This window comes from Numida meleagris, chromosome 1 (assembly GCF_002078875.1).
Source record: "Numida meleagris isolate 19003 breed g44 Domestic line chromosome 1, NumMel1.0, whole genome shotgun sequence".
In the NCBI taxonomy this organism is placed as follows: domain Eukaryota; kingdom Metazoa; phylum Chordata; class Aves; order Galliformes; family Numididae; genus Numida; species Numida meleagris.
The window spans coordinates 175,541,990-175,558,702 of NC_034409.1; the positions used below are offsets into that span (position 1 = coordinate 175,541,990).

The 16,713-nt window shown below is 37.1% G+C and overlaps 1 protein-coding gene across 7 annotated transcripts in view; it reads right to left on the bottom strand.

Annotated features, from left to right (window-relative positions):
* Positions 1 to 16,713, bottom strand: part of SGCG (sarcoglycan gamma) — a 125,992-nt gene that overhangs the window by 83,674 nt on the left and 25,605 nt on the right. For 5 of the 7 annotated variants that reach the window (XM_021379457.1, XM_021379465.1, XM_021379439.1 and 2 more), the window contains exon 2: positions 7,185 to 7,276. The gene's annotated coding sequence lies outside the window, so the exon portion shown is untranslated. Of the gene's footprint in view, positions 1 to 5,347; positions 5,433 to 7,184; positions 7,277 to 16,713 lie in introns of those variants that run through there. The other 2 variants (XM_021379474.1, XM_021379483.1) reach the window with 2 other exon arrangements.

A 16,713-nucleotide genomic window follows, 5' to 3' on the forward strand; every position in this document is an offset into this window, starting at 1 on the left:
TTGATCAATATGCTACTCTTTGGATTAAAACTAACAGGAAAGATGCAATAGCTAATAGCTAATATAGCTAATCTTCCCATTAGCTAAACAAATAATTGAAGTAATAAATAAATAAACAAAAGTTAGAATTGCATGTAAAATATGTACACATTCAAATACATACTGAGAACAAAATCTCTCATTCAACAGCTATGTACTTTTTATATCTCAAAGTTGATTTTTTAATATAACGTATTTTAGTAGAAATGGAAATAAGCAGTTAATACTGAAGTTCTTAAGTTTACATTAAATTTGATTTACATTACTAGATCAAATACTGCAATGTGAGCAGTATGATCTGCATTTTGCATATTTCTGCATTTTAAAGATTCTTCGAGAAAATGGAAAACAATTACAGCTAGGGTCAAAGAACAAGCACGTTGCAATCTCCAGGAAGCATGTCCCTAGTTTCTAAAGTCATTCTTTGGACTAACAAGGGAAAAAATATCTACAGAACACATGTATAACTTGTTATTTTAAACTCAGCTTATTTGCTGATCAGTTACTGAGAATATTGCCTAACGTGCCCATCAGTTTTTGTAGTCTGAGATTTCATCAGAGGGCCAACCCAGAAGATAAGAAAACTTGGAATATTTTATCAGGAAGCTCTAATAACTGGTATCTGCTACCTATGCATTCATTACAGTTTTATTTACAATTTGGACAATAAACGTTGAGCAACCGACTAGTTCCAGAGCTTTCACATCCATTCTACAGTTTCTGAAAACAGAATTTGACATGTAAGGCCTATTACCTAAACGATTCCTTGTAGATTTAAAGAAAACTACAGGCCATTCTGAAGCACAGGTCCTAATACACTGTCAGGGAAGATTCTTTGTTGCCTATGTCCATGCTCAGATTGCTTACTACCTGCATTACAGGTTAAACTAGACTCTTCAAGAGAAGAACTTACTTCCCCTGTACATTAGATGCTAATAAAAAAATCACTCCCTGGCCCCTTTATTGAACTAAAAACTGTCTGACCAAATGATGACCTACCAGAAATGTCATTAAAACGTCCTTCACCTGTTAATTAAGGAATCAAAATCTATTCTAGGCAGAGTTTAGGTGCCCAAATCGCAGAGAGTAGTCCAAGCCATCTGCAGTCCTGGAGTAAGTGAACATGCATAAACTAAAACATAAAACAGAATTATTAAGAATGGAAAAGATCACTAAGATCATCTAGTCCAACCATCAACCCATACCCACCATGCCTACAAACCATGTCCCTCAGCGCCACATCCTCATGTTTCTTGAACACCTCCAGGGGCAGTGACTCCACCATCTCCCTGGGCAGCCTGTGCCAGTGCCTCATCACCCTTTCAGAGAAGAAATTTTTCCAAATATCCAACCGGAACCACTCATGGCACAACTTAAGGCCATTCCCTCTTACCCTATCACTGTTACCTGGGAGCAGAGACAGACTCCCAACTAACCACCACTTCCTTTCAGACAGTTGTAGAGCAAAATAAGATCTCTGAACCTCCTCTTCTCCAGACTGAACAATCCCAGTTCCCCTCTTCCCCATAAGACATGTTCTAGACACTCCACAGCTTCGCTGTCCTCCTCTGAACACGATTTAGCATCATGAACTTCACCTTGTACACGGGCTGCTCTGAAAGTATGTATTACTTGAATCAAAAAGAGAAAGCTGAACAAAATTCCCCAGAAACTTCAAATCATAGAAACACAGAATCATGGAATGGCCTGGGTTGAAAAGGACCTCAAAGATCATCGAGTTTCAACCTCCCTGCCGTAGGCAGGGTTGCCAACCACTAGACCAGGCTGCCGAGAGCCACATCCAGCCTGGCCTTGAATGCCTCCAGGGATGGGGCACCCACAGCCTCTCTGGGCAACGTGTTCCAACACGTCACCACCCTCTGAGTGAAAATATCCACCAGTATTCAAATCTATTTCAAGATGGCAAATTGTCTTGTAAATGTTCTCATTTCTTTTCAGCTGTGAAATATCAAAATATGAAATCAGACATATAAAAGAGATAAAGTCTCCACAATATATTTTGAGTATATTAAATACTGAGTATTTTATATACTCAGTATACTCAGTACATATATATATATATATATATATATATATAAAAAAAATGTAGAGTATATTAAAGACTCCTAGTGATAAAAGGAAGAAGTGAAGTAAGCAAACTTGAGAGACATAAGCGGATGTTGTAAAATATGGAGATAAATTGAAATGGGAATGCTGATAAAGTCACAAAGAGATGGACAAGGTATCGAAAGATGGAATCTTCTAATAAAGCAAAGGAGGAGAAAATAATTTAGCTTTCTGCAGCCTTTGCTTTCCTTCTTTTACAATCTAGCTATTTACATGCTTCACTTACTCAATGATTCAATAATCAAAGTTTATTTCTAGGTAAGTTTTTCAATTCTAATTTTGAATTTTTCTTCTGAGTTAAAGTCATATTTTAGTATGCATCTGAGCACTTCTGATACAGAAAGACAGTCATTTTAATGTTATTAATATAGCTGGCATTTTAGATGCTTTCAGTATAGCTAAGGGGATATGGCCTTATCTTCCACAAACATGGCTAAGATCAGTTAATGAAGCAAATCAGCAGATATAATTCCCAGCACTATCAGTTCAATAAATGTATAACTAGACACAAAATTAATAAAAAAAAGAAAATGCTAAAAAATTAAGTATATGTATGTGATTCTTATAGCCAACCATCAAGTTATACAAATGCATACATGCACATAAACAAATGTTTATGTCTTAGTGAGAATCATTTTTTTTATAGCTAATGCCAGTAACATCCAACACTTATCACACATCACACTCCACTTAAGAAATATTGAAGTATATGCTCCTCTTTACATTCTTATACAGAAGTACTTCACCCACCACATAAACGTAAGCAACTATGGCATGAAATGCAGCAGCTGTTTAACAGCTTTTGGCAGATATACAGAGAGGTTTAATGAGAAGACTGCCCCAGGTAGCCAAAGTTACAGATGAACTAAATAGTGAGAATGTTCTTACCCAAGCTGAAAATGTGACCAAGATATTGAAGTGACTTGTTATTGAAACTGTCATGATACTTACTTTTATCTTGGCTTAATAAAGGAAAATATGTAATCACAGTGTGTCACTGTCTAAATTGTCTGTCTCCCATTACTTTCCATCCTTCTTACAATAGTTTTTGAGCTTCTTGGTCAATTCCAACCATTCTACGAACACACAGGTCTCAGAAATCATATACTCCTATAAACTTTATGAAAATGAGACAGAAGATAGATGAAAGCTCCATGTCTCTACCAAGAAACTGCAATTGGCAAGAAGACTATCACCCCTTATTAGATACCAGAAGACATGTGTGAGAGAAAAACTTTGTAAATACCTCTGCTAAGGAAAAACCTCAATCACCTCATTGAACATCTAACAGAATCAAGTTTGAGAAACAAATTCACTTGAAAGCCAGATGACTTTAATTCCAAGTTACGAAAACAATTACAAACTGTAAGATGTCAGGAGCTGAGATTTGTGTCTCATGCAGAAGGCATTACTTTTCACTGGAAGAAATAAATCTCACAAAACTGTTCAAAGAAGAAGACATTTGTATGCTCAGATAATTTTTCTGTGCTGTCTGATAGAGGCTTGGGTTTGTATGATATATCCAGTTTTTCCTCTCAACAGTTCTTTCAAAACCATTTACCCAAAATTAAGTAAATTTCTCCATGAGGATCCTCAACACTAACAACAGTCTGTATGATTATAAATTACATATCTTTGTAATTACAAATCTATTACAGATGATGAATAAATGGATGAATACAGTATTTTGAAATTAATACTGGAGCCTTATAATCATAATTAAAAACTAATATACAACCTGCTTTCACCACGGAGTTTTCAAGCAGGAAAAAAATGTGCATGCTATTTAGCAAAGCCATAGACGTTTACAAAAGAGATTTTAAATGGCTCCTTCTAATACTGGGCTTAATATAGCTCCTTTTATTTTTAATTTAACTCCATGCAGTGGTTCTTACACTCAAGGAAATTTTAGGGTACTTTGTTTCTCATTATGTAATGGAAAGAAGGACTGCACCTCGTATGTGAATATCACATTTGTTTAGAAAATAAACAGACTTTCAGCCTAGGCAAGGTAGAACCAATTCTGAATATGCCTTGCAACCAAAATTACCAAAATCTTAACTGACTGCAAACTTTCAAGACTCTGTGGCACACAGTTACTATAGTTCCCTCATTTGGATGTAGCTATGCAGGTCAGATTTCACCTTACCACGCACAGGTAACAGCCAGATCCCCCACACAAGACAGTGGAGAGAGGCAGACACTGCCAGGACATGATTCATCACCTCCTCAAAAATGTATTTAAGATAGAATGGTAAAGCCACCTGTATCTCTGTAAAAGTAGCCTAGGTGACTGGTGTTGACGCAGTCAAATCACATTCCTGTTGGAAGAACTTAGGTGCTCATTCTGACCCATGATTAAATTCTCAGTGCTAGCACCTGGCAGAGACATCAAGTATCTTCCACTAAATCATCTGATAATGAGTCACTAACATACTGATATCAAATTGGTCATTTTCTTGCAGGCAGTGAAATTATCCAAGTGAAAATATATTTGAATCCAAGGAGACCACACATTGTAAAAGGAGTTCTGTATGCACACAGTTGTACACTCCTTATTTGTTCAAGTCAGCTAGATTCAAATTCAAGTATGTTAAAGCTTATTTTGGTAATAGTTCCTCAGATGGAAGGTTAGGATCAGGCTGTCAAATCAAAAATAAGCGTTCAGTAGAAGCAAATAATCCATTCTTCACCAAACTGAACTTTCAGTATATGATAGATAACTGAGAGAAACCTAGAGCTAAAAACATCAGAGATTTACTGTTGAAAACCAGAGATTTATGTAATATTGTAACATATTTGTATGCTCATACGGTACTGTACAAAAATTAAAAAAGTAGTAAAAGTTAGCTTCTTAATATTACACAAGTGCCAGTTTATACTATGCAACTTCACATTGCATTTAGCTGCTAAAACAAATATATTTAAATTACCAGAATCTAAAATTATTACTACATATAATAATTAACTCTTAAATTTAGGTCCTAAAACAAACTGTATGATTAGTAACATGATTCTTAAACGAGGACATAAAAAGCCTGAAATGCTGCACAGAAAATCAGATGGGAAGGAGGTTCAATATATCCGCATATTAAGTAAAGATCAAATAAAAAACAGCTTGATCTTAATATGCAATCATTTTAATACTTATTAAAAAAAGTCAGAAAAATAAGTTACTTACATTAGAGATCTGAAACAATGTGAACTTCTGAATAAACTACAATCAGACACTTCCCCAGAGGGATCTGACTAACTTTTCCACTACTTTCAAATCTGGGAGTGGAAGATATTTTAGGCCTGGCCAAATATCACTGGAAGAAAATTTGTTCACATGTTTGGCTGTGTTTTACATTCCACTCTGTTGCTCTGGCGTACAGACGTGGCTAATTTTAATCCGTGACTTAAGCGGCCAACTCTACTGCTAAAATGGTTGTGTTCTGACTCCAGATACAAACTGCCCCACTGTAATATATAACCAATGCATAATGCATACTAAAATGGCACAACCTGTTATATCTGAGATCACAATTCCCAGCTGCTTTACTAAAAGCTGAGAATATGAAGCACTTCACAGAATTTGGGCATAAATACTGTTAACATAGATAGCTATTAAGAGCAAAATTAGTAACAAAAAACTTCTGTTTTCTGCATCCACATGTCATATCCAACAGAACTTCAAGTCTTTTTTTAATAAACAATTTCAATACTAACATTACTCTATGCAGAATCTCTGCTCGTTGGTACATAAAGCCTCTTTCAAAAAGGAAATACTTATGTTAAAGTCATATTATATTATACAGCTGTAACAGGACATATGACTTTTACATAATAATTACATTAAGAATTATTAACCTTCTCTAAAAGTTAATCTGCTCCTGGTATTTAAGAAAGATGCACATAACTAACAAGAACCATAAAAAAGTTGCATATATTACATATTTTACAATGACCTTTTAGAAATTGTGATCCATCTTTCTTCAATGTTATTTAAACGTTGAGTTTTCAGATGCGGAAAACAAGAATTCCAGCCCTGCACTGCTTACATTAGACTGACTATACAAACAGTGACCTACAGACTTTCTGTTCAATCTGTGATACTGCAGAATCTGTGCTGGTAACTGCAATTTTAAATGTATTGAAGCATACATTTGTAAGATTTACACAATAGAAGTCCGGTAAACATGTGCTATGCAATCATCATCCATTTGTCTGGACAACTTTATTTCTCAAAGCACAACGTTTCCTTTTCTCTAGCTACACACTCACAGTGTTATCATGCTTTAGAAGATGAAGTTCCTATCAGACATTGAACAGCTGCAGATCGTAAATTCAGGGCTGACAACAGGCTCATAAGATACTTTTTTGCTTTTATGAATTCTGTGTCATTAATTCTTTATGAGACTGTTTACATTATACAAATCAAGTAGTTCTTTTCTGTACAAAAGAATTAATTCATTGGTATCTGACATAAATGACAAAGTTTTTTATAATGAAATATTTATAAATATCTTTAGAACAGCTTTTATATTTAACCTTATGTATGTATTTATTAAACTGGGATAAAAGCATTTGTATATTTTGTTAACACAAAAGCTCTTCTTTAATTGAAATTCCATGCAAGTATTAGAGGAAGAAACCTAAAAATGTCAGATACTTCTGAAAGGTTCAAAAAAAGCATTGCATAGGTAACTGGGTATTCATGTGCAGCAATTTTTTGCAAAATTTTTTGTGCATTCCTAGAGATAAGCTGAGGACTCCATAAAACTGGATGGAAGACCAAAACAAAAGTGATATTTTAACTGCACTTTAATAAGTTTGCTTTTGGCATATTTATTACTTGATTTCTCAATTTATATAGAAGAAGCCTAACATAGTGCCCAGCCACAGAAAGAGATTAGATAATATCACACAGTAGCTCTCTTTATGGACAGAATTTTTGTGTTATTTTTCATGTCTATTACTCTTCTTGCTATACCTGCAAAGTAGAAATGCATAAAATAAAAAGAACAAATAAATACCTCAGTTAGTATCTTCTGAAGTTCTCATGAAGTAGGACTGGAGCAAGAACAACTGTCAGTGAGCTCTGTATCATCTGAAGGCAGCTGTCTTCCTATTCAAATGTAAAGAATGGAAAGAGAAAAGAAAAATTTTCAGGAATATGTGGAAATGAGCAAAATATGTTCCTGAATCGTCCTCCTGAGTACTTCAATCAACAATATTGTAAAAGCGATGGGCCAAAACACAGAGATTGAAATCACAGTACACACAAAAATGAAATACTGGACACCCCACTCCTGTTCGGACTACGCATGTACGTCAGCATTGTTTACAGTGAATGGAATATAAATTTTTGCCCAAAATGTATATGAAAAAGCATAATAAGATTTCTGTTTCAATATTGAAGTTCCATTTAGTATTAGAATACATTAGTGTAATGAGCAATTACCTCAGTCATGGGGTCTCATTGCATCTATATTAAAACTAGGTCTTCCTCTTACTCAAGTGATTATTGTCCCAGTCCAAGAATCCTAATGCCCTGATTCTCACCAGCAGGTGCCAACCTCCTTTTCATTTGGATTTTGATAATCAGTGATTGACAACATAGTTCTGGAGAGGTTAGGTTAGGTAGCATTCTGTAAATGGTTAGTTAAACCAAACATATTCCACATTGTTAGGACCTCCTCCTACCAGCACCTGCCAGCCAGAGGAAGAAATGGATACAGGATTCAGAGGCTGGGTTCCATACTCTAAGAAATTATAAACTCCTATATATTCAGGTTTCTAACAAAAACATAATTATTTATTAATTTCAAGACGTACTGGAAAATGTATGCCACGAAAAAAACAATGGAAAAATACATAAATTGTGGTTTGAATATTCTGCCATCAAAATACACCACTTTTTTTTTAATATAAATAGCATACAACCTACATGTTTTTGATACCTCCTCAAAGCAGAAGCCAACAACATGTTGGAGAAACCAATGACTATCAGCTTAACCAATTCATCCAATGAAAAGACAAACTAAATGGAAATTCATGCAGCCATAAAAGCCCTTTAGTCCTACTTGTATCAACTTCTCTAACTTATTCAAATAATTTCCAAGTCCCTCACATGTTTAAGGAACACAATAGGGCAAAAGAACAGTCTAGTCTCTATGGAAAATAGAGTTTATCTCAGTAACAAGTTCCAAACAATAATTTTACAGTTACTCATTATAAAAAAAATAGCTTCACTTTAATCCTCGAGGCTAGATTTTCTCCTACTACTTGTCACAGGAAGGTGTCTGTCCATAAGGTTTTATATACTGTAGTCAGAAAAGAGATCATCTGTGTAGTCATAAGAGTATCTGGCTAGTATTGCCCTTACTCCATTTACAGTGCCTTTCTTCTTGTGATCTAAATCTCGCCAACGTAATTAACACTCCCTCCTCCCAAGAAAACAAGATATCCCAGCCCTCTTGTATTCCCAAAATTGCATTGCAACAGATACCCTTCTTCATAAATATTAATGAAGTAAACTGAGAATAGAAGCCTTCTACTGCTGAACAACTGTGATTATAGGACAAACAAAAAAAAACCACCCCAAAGCCACACGCAAATATTTACCTGCTGCAATCACTGAATGCAAAATACAACCAAATCTTCAGTGAATTAAATTGGGGGATAACTGTATTAACAAACTGTCAGAAGAAATGAAAGATAATTAGTCACTAGCCACCTCTGGACTTCTAATAGTGGAAGGGAATAAAGTCCAGGTCTTCTCAATTCTTGTTCTTGAACATGTCAGTAACTTCTGAGTTTGAGTAATGATGAAATAGGAGCATCACCTTTTCAAAAGAGTTCTCCTGACTTTCCGTGGCTGTTAGAGGCTCTAATATGTATGTTATGAAACAAGAATTGTTGGAAATTTTTTTCTATTGTTTCCTTCCAAGCATTACGAACTGGCCATGTTTGCTGTGTTTTTTTAATAAATCATTAAGGGGTAGGACAGCAAGCCATCTCTGAACAGACTGAGGTCTTGGCCTTTCCTATGTGTAGGGCTAGGGTGAATATCTCATAAAGGGATGTCATCTTCTAAACCCGAACTAAACATTGAGCCAAAGGAACTTAATTGTTCAGATATAAACAGAAATATTTGAAAGATACTGTGACATCTCTTCAAGCTATAAAATTCAATTGTTTAAAATAGTTACTTACACAAAGTAGGAAATATTACAATAGCAACATTTTGGAATATAAGCACCATATAACTTTAGTGGAGAAATTAATAGGAACCCAAATACATAAGACTTTAAGGCACATCTGTTTCATTATGCCAATACCAATAAAGAGGTTCAAAACAGCTTTGAAACTCAGAATAGCTAGATTTCATTACAGTATGAACGAGAATACTTAGCTTCTAAAACAGAAAAATATCAAAAAGAGTATGCAAGACAAGATAAACATAAAAGGACTTATTTCTAAGTATCCAACTGCCCAGTGTGTCGGTGCACAGCAGGTCCTTGTGTCTGGTTTCTGTGAAATGTTTTCATACATGAATATGAACAGCTGGCTGTGGAGCTGTTCCCAATCATCCTATCAGTATTTCAATTTCTGCTTCAGCTGTTATCTTCCAGCTCATTGCTGCCACACTCCTTTACCAAGCAGATTCAAACTGATTGAGGGTCAGTTTTGTTGTTTGGTGGTGGTGGTGGTTTTGGTGGATTTTTTTGTTTTGTTTGCTTTGTGAAATTGTATCTTCTAATTGGATTGCATCTTCACATATTTTTATTAAATAGCTCCTTTACTTCTGTGAACTTATCTCTGTATAAGCCTTTAAAAAGACTGAATTGTGAGGCAAGAAGTGAAGAGCTGCCTGTACACCTAGTGCTTGCTGCAGGATGAGCCTGACAGGTGAACTGGAATAGATCTACGATAAGACAAACAAGTTTTTTTTTTTTTTAAGACCAAATAATTAAGCTCAGCATTGTAGACCCTTTTAAAGGGGCAAGCTGGGGAGGGCAAGACTATTTTGCCCTCTGAAGCTTATATTTCAACTTGAAGACATGATGGAGGGATGCTGCTATAGTAGTACCCGAAAGACAGAAGATGCTGCCTAACTTAATACTGCAGAGAAGAAAGAACACCTGAACCTTAAATGTCCAAGCAGATTTTTTTTTTGAAAGATTTTGTCCTATAACAATGTTCAGATAATGCTTCCATTGTATCAAGTATGAAATGCCACTACTATTGGCTTGTGGAAATCAACTGCTAGCTTTTTCTCAGGAAGAAAACCAGAAATGCATACTTGGATCTACATGGAATTCTTCACTATTCCGTCCAGGACAGTGGAGTAAAACCATTTTTAATGAGTCCATTCTTCTGTGCATTAGGATTTTTATTTCAGAGCACCCACTCACAGCTCCATCAGCAAGCAGACTGTGACAGTCAAACATAGAGCTGTTACCTGACAATTTAAATCAGAAAACTTACTGTCTGCATCTTGAGAGTTGGTATTAGGACAAGTTCTATTTAACTTCTCTGTTGTGAGCTGTGTGGTGTGACTGACACACTGGAGGGAAGGGATGCCATCCAGAAGGATCTAGACAGGCTGGTAAGGTGGGCCTGTGTGAACCTCCAGCAGTTCAGCAAGGTCATGTGCAACGTCCTATACATGACTTGGGGAAATCCGAAGCATGACTGTGTGATGAGTGGATTGGGAGCAGCCCTGGGAAGGACCTTGAGGTGTCAGATGATGAGAAACTCAACATGGCCTGGCATTATGTGCTTACAGCCCAGAAAGCCAACTGTATCCTGAGCTGCATAAAAAAAACCAAGGTGATGGAGGTGATTGTCCCCTCCCCATGTGAGGACTCATCTGGTGCACTGTGTTCAGGTCTGGGTCCACAGCACAAGAAGGACATGGAACTGTTGGAGAGGGTCCAGAGGAGGCCACGAGGTGATCAGGGGGCTGGAGCAGCCCTCCTATTAAGAAAGGCTGAGGGAGTTGGGCTTGTTCAGCCTCGAGAAGGCTCTGGGGAGAATGCATTATGACCTTCCAGTACTTAAAGAGGGTCTGCAGGAAAGCTGGAGAGGGACTCTTTATCCAGGAATGCGATGTTAGGACAAGAGATAATGGTTTTAAGCTAAAAGAGGGGAGATTTAGATTAGATACTAGGGGGAAATTCTTTACTCAGAGAGTGGTGAGGTGCTGGAACAGACTGCCCAGAGAAGCTGAGGATACCCCATCCCTGGAAGTGTTTGAGGTCAGGTTGGATGGGGACCTGGGCAACCTCATCTAGTGCCTGATTTGGTGGTTGGCAACTTTGCACAAGGCAGGGTGGTTGCGACTAGATGGGCTTTAAGTTCTCTTCCAACTCATGGTAGAACAGGCTTAACAGGCCTTGGAATGTGTGCATCTGTAGCTGTATCCTCATATTGCAAAAAAACCCTGTAGTTTTAGTGATGACTTCCTGTGCTGAACTACAGTTCAGAGTGCCAGACTGATGTGCTTACTCCAGACCCTCTGGATCAAGATGACTGTCATCATCAGGCAGACAATGGAAGCTCATCATTTAGCTGAGACATTTTTACCCCTTCTGAGGTTCTAGGAAGACAAAAAGAAGACCAATTGAAAAGAAGAAGAGAAAGGAGAAATAACGTTTCTCATCAACTACCATAATAAGAGCAATTTGTGTTCTCACCTTCTGTGGAAGAAACTCAAACAGCCCTAAAGGAGTAAGAATAGAACAATATAGCAAACCATTTCTTAAGAATTTGTTTTGAAGACCTGAACTTGTATAGAAGTAGAGCCTCAGTACCAAAGATCAAGACATAGCCCTTGAACCATCAGATTTTTTTGAGCTAGCATTCCCTACGAGACAGTAAAATAACAATTATTAATGTCACCAATGTACCTCAACAATCTGTTGGCCCCACTGAGATATTAGCTTTCCCAAAATGCAAGCAGAAAAATAAGGCACGTGAGAAATGTATTTAATTAGCAACTTGCCATCTGGCATAAGCAAGCAAATTATAAGTGTAGCCTTTTTAATATAGAAGAAGTTATAATCAGCTGGGGAATAGACCATAAGCTATTTCTTGTATGATTGAAATGCATAAGTTAGGTATGGAGATACTATAATTATCAAGTATTTAGAAGCATTATTCATGAGGCCAAGCTGTGGGTAACCACAGCATGTGGACTAGCCACAGTAAAACTGCTGACTTGAAATTGATAGATATAAATCAGTAATTTTGGCAGCCTTTAAGAATTTGACACTCTATTAAGTAAAGTTAGAATATACTTGGAAAATAAATTGCTAAATGAGTTTGAACAAGAAATAAAAGTATGTATAACATTCTTTTGAAATGCTATTTGGAGCAATGTTTACTACAATTACACATCCCATTTTGATAGGCTATTTTGAAAAAAATAAATAAAAACAAAGTACAGAAAAAGGCAACTAAAAGCAGTCAGCTCCAGTCAGCTGCCCTCATTGTACTGAACAAGAGATAACTGGTTTGATTTTAGAAATAACATTAGCAAATGATCAAGTTTCTTCTTAGTGAACTTGTGATTTGTAATAGTTTCAGAATTACTGGTCAAAGAAACAGAAGTTATAGTTAAAAGTCCTTTTCCCTACTATCAGTCAAAATATTTTGCTTTACATCTTTACTTCTCACACTTGGGCAGCTTTGCATCAGCTAAAGTGAGAATAGCTGTGTCCCACTTCACCTGATCATTTACTATCTGGATAACTCTAGTACCTACAAAGGCTGCTTCATTTTCAGCTGAGCTGAGACCCAGCCATCATCTGTTTGAAAACTGTTGCAGCACCAAACGTACAGCCAAGTTACACACCAGCCCCTTTACCTGGAAACAAATTCCAGAGACTCACCGACTCTTTCCTAAGATAAAGATGTCTCACAGCCTCTGACCTACAGTTCCTTTTTTTTTTTTTTTTTGATCCTTCAAAGCACCAGAATCAGCGTAACAGTGAAGTGTCCCAATCAGAATGGACCACAGTAAAATTACCTGCAATACCCAATTTATCCATGACTTACAGCCTTCTGTATTTCTAGCATTTCCTAAGAAAGTATCCTTGATGTACCCTTTTCCTCTCACTGTAATATGTATCCCAGGGACCTGAAGGAACTGGATGATGTGGCTGGCAAGCCACTCTCCATCATACTGAAAAGCCACGGCTGTCAGGCGAAGTCACCAGTGACTGCAAAAAGGGAAGCATCACTCTCATTTTTAAGAAAGGGAGTAAAGAAGATTCAGGAAACTACAGGTTGGTGAGCCTGGGAAGATCATGGAGTAGATTCTCCTGGAAGAGATGTTAAGGCGCATGCAAGATAAGGAGGTGATCTGAGACAGCCGGCACGGCTTCACTATGGGCAGATTGTACCTGACCAATCTGGTGCCCTTCTATGATGGATTGGCAGCACTGGTGGACAAAGGAACAGCAACTGATGTCATCTACCTGGACTTGTTCAAGGCCTTTCACATGGTCCCACACCATATCCTTATCTCCAAACTGATGAGATATGAAGGACTATTCAGTGGACAAACAATTGGCTGGACAGTCACAGCCAGAGCATTGTGCAGACCGGCTCATTGAGAACACACCTGAGGAGAAGGAATGAGGGTTGAAAAGCTTGACATGAATCAGTAGTGTGAGTCTGCGACCTGTCCAGTGATTGTTCCCCCTCAATTCTGCCCTTGTGAGACCTCATCAAGAGTTCTGTGTCCAGCCCTGTGACCCCCACAGCAAGAAAGATGTGGAACTGTTGGAATGGGTCCAGAGGAGAGCCATGAGGATGATCAAAAGGCTGGAGCACCTCTCCTGTGAAGACAGGTTTGGTGAGCTGAGCTTGTTCAGGTTGGAGAAGGCTCCGGGGAGAACTCTTTGTGGCCTTCCAGTACTTAAAGTGAGCTTGTAAAAAGGAGGGAGATAGATTTTTTACACAGGCAGATAGTGATAAGGCAAAGGGGAATGTTTTTATACTAAAAGTGGGGAAATTTAGATTAGATGTTAGGGAGAAATTCTTTACTTGGAAGGTGGTGCAACTCTTAGGAGTCTATCTGCTGGCTGCTCTTTTTTTCCACATCTCTATCCTGCATTCACAGTCCTCCTCAAAGGTAACCCCTCGCAACAATGACCTCTCTCTCTTTTTTCTGCAGCCAACACCCTGGTATCTTGGAATATTGCTTACAACTACCACGCGGCTTTACAGAGTGCTAATTCAGGTGTACTGGGCCCATATATTTAACCCCCAGTCCATGTTGCCTGAGTTAACATCAAGCAGAACAGTCACAGTTGTCTTTTTGAATCTTATTCCTCTGTGAGTTCTGAGCAAGTGAAAAGAACAGAAAATGAAAATTAAAAGGAGATAAATCTGTACCAACTGATTCTAGCCAAGTTGTCAGTCCATCTTTGCTTTGTGACACAGAGGTTTGTCTCAGCTCCTCCTTGTCAGTGATTGCTATGCCCCCTGAAGCACCACTGCACAATCCAGCGTACTTTCTCTGTGAGAAGCTTAGACAGTTTAGGGGTGGGAACAGATAGCATTCATCAGCACTTCAATTACCTATCACCTCAAAAGCTTGAATTTTCCTGATACATCAGTGCTGTGGCACAGCAACCCTACTTCAGTTCAGTTTTCTTTTTCTTTCTTTTATCTCTATACTTTAATCATACAGACATGGATCAGGATACAACGATCTACATGAAATGCTCTGCACTAAGCATTGTAGGGGGACACTGTAATATGGGCTTTAAAGAAACACAGAATCAATTTCTAACTAGCTAGGTTATATCCCCTTCTTTCAAAATAAAAAAAAAAAGTAAAAAAAGTAATTTTTGTCATCACCCTCTACAATTCAAGCCACTCTGTTAGAAAATAAAAACAAAAAGCAACAACCACCAAGCATGTTTACCCATGCTATATGTAGATACTTTACACTCTAGTCCAGGTGACAGATCCCATAGATAACATATGTCACATGCCCTAAAATGTAAACAGTTTTAATACACACAGATAATTAGATAATTTTAAAACTAATTAGAAAGCTTTATTACTCCAAGTTACTGACAATGATGAACCAGTTTCCCAAGCTACAGTCTTGCAGAGACACATACAAGAATTAGACCACACATTTTTTGCACTTCCTAGGCTGCAGTGAGATTGCTAGCAAAGAAGTGTAAGGAAAAAAAATAATTTTTCATGTAACTGTAGTACATTTAATTACCTGGTCTCGTTTGGTCTATATGTAGCAAGCCAATTTTTTCAAAAGATACCTAAATGTATTAGTATGGTTTCATGCGTTTCGACAGTACTTTTTGTTTGTTTTGTACTATTATTTCTACTTGTTGTATATTTAAATACCTTAGGTAGGTTTCTTTCTGTACTCATTTGGAATGATTATTTCTGTATAGTCTATACATTCTTAATACCTAACTGTGCTCTGAATCTTCCCTTAAAATGTGAGTAGGTGTTTTGCTTTTGTTTATTATTATAAGGTTTAACAAAAAATACAGAGGAAATGTCAACTGAATTCATGCTTAGTAAGAGTATGGGTGTATAAATAAAAAAAAATCAACATAACAAAAACGATTTGGGGCTATAAAAATTTTTAAATTGCATATTAAGAAATAAATATGAAAAGCAAACACAGATCTATAATCCCACACTTGCTAAACAGTAAAATTAACACGTTTACTTATATTTCTCTATGAAAAATATGATGGTGATCTTAAAATTATTTTTTCAAATAATTGTATTGAAAGTATCACATAAAAACAACTGATTGTTCTGCCTTGATCCAGAGAATAGATCCAGTGGAGGGAAAGGACCAAATTAGCAAGATGAGATAAAAAGTTCCAAGACAGACATATGGCAGCTAACAGCATGTGAATTTCCTTTGAACTGAAGTTTAAAAAAAAAAACAGCAAAAAACACTTTACACTTATGTTGTATTACCAAAAGATAACTAAGAATAAAAAACACTGTATTTTTTTCCTTAGTGAAATGGTAATTTTCATGGACCAATACAGTGAAGGTTCTGTTTCATTTCCTCAGAGAAAATAATCATTTATCACACTGAGATACATATTTAATGCATTTGGTCAGGAAGAAACACTACTGATAACTTGCTGTCGCTGCCTAGTGCTTCTCTGCAAGAAATTGCAAAGCAGTAAAACTGCAAAGCAGCATGTATAACAATGTCACATATTAACAAATCTCATGCTTCATTATGGTCCCACACCACACTGTTATCTCTAAATTGGAAAGATGTGGATCTGAAGGATGGACTGTTCAGTGGATAAAGAACTGCTTGGATGGTAGCAGCCAGAGAGCGGTACTCAACAATCCGGGCAGAGGCCAGTGATGAGTGGTGTCCCCCAGGGGTTCATCTTGGGACCGGTACTCTTCAGCATCTGCACTGATGTTGTATATAGTGAGACTGAGTGTGCACCCTCAGCAAGTTTACTGGTGACACCAAACTGAGTGGTGCATTTGATAAAATAGAAGGAAGAGATGCTATCCTGAGGGATC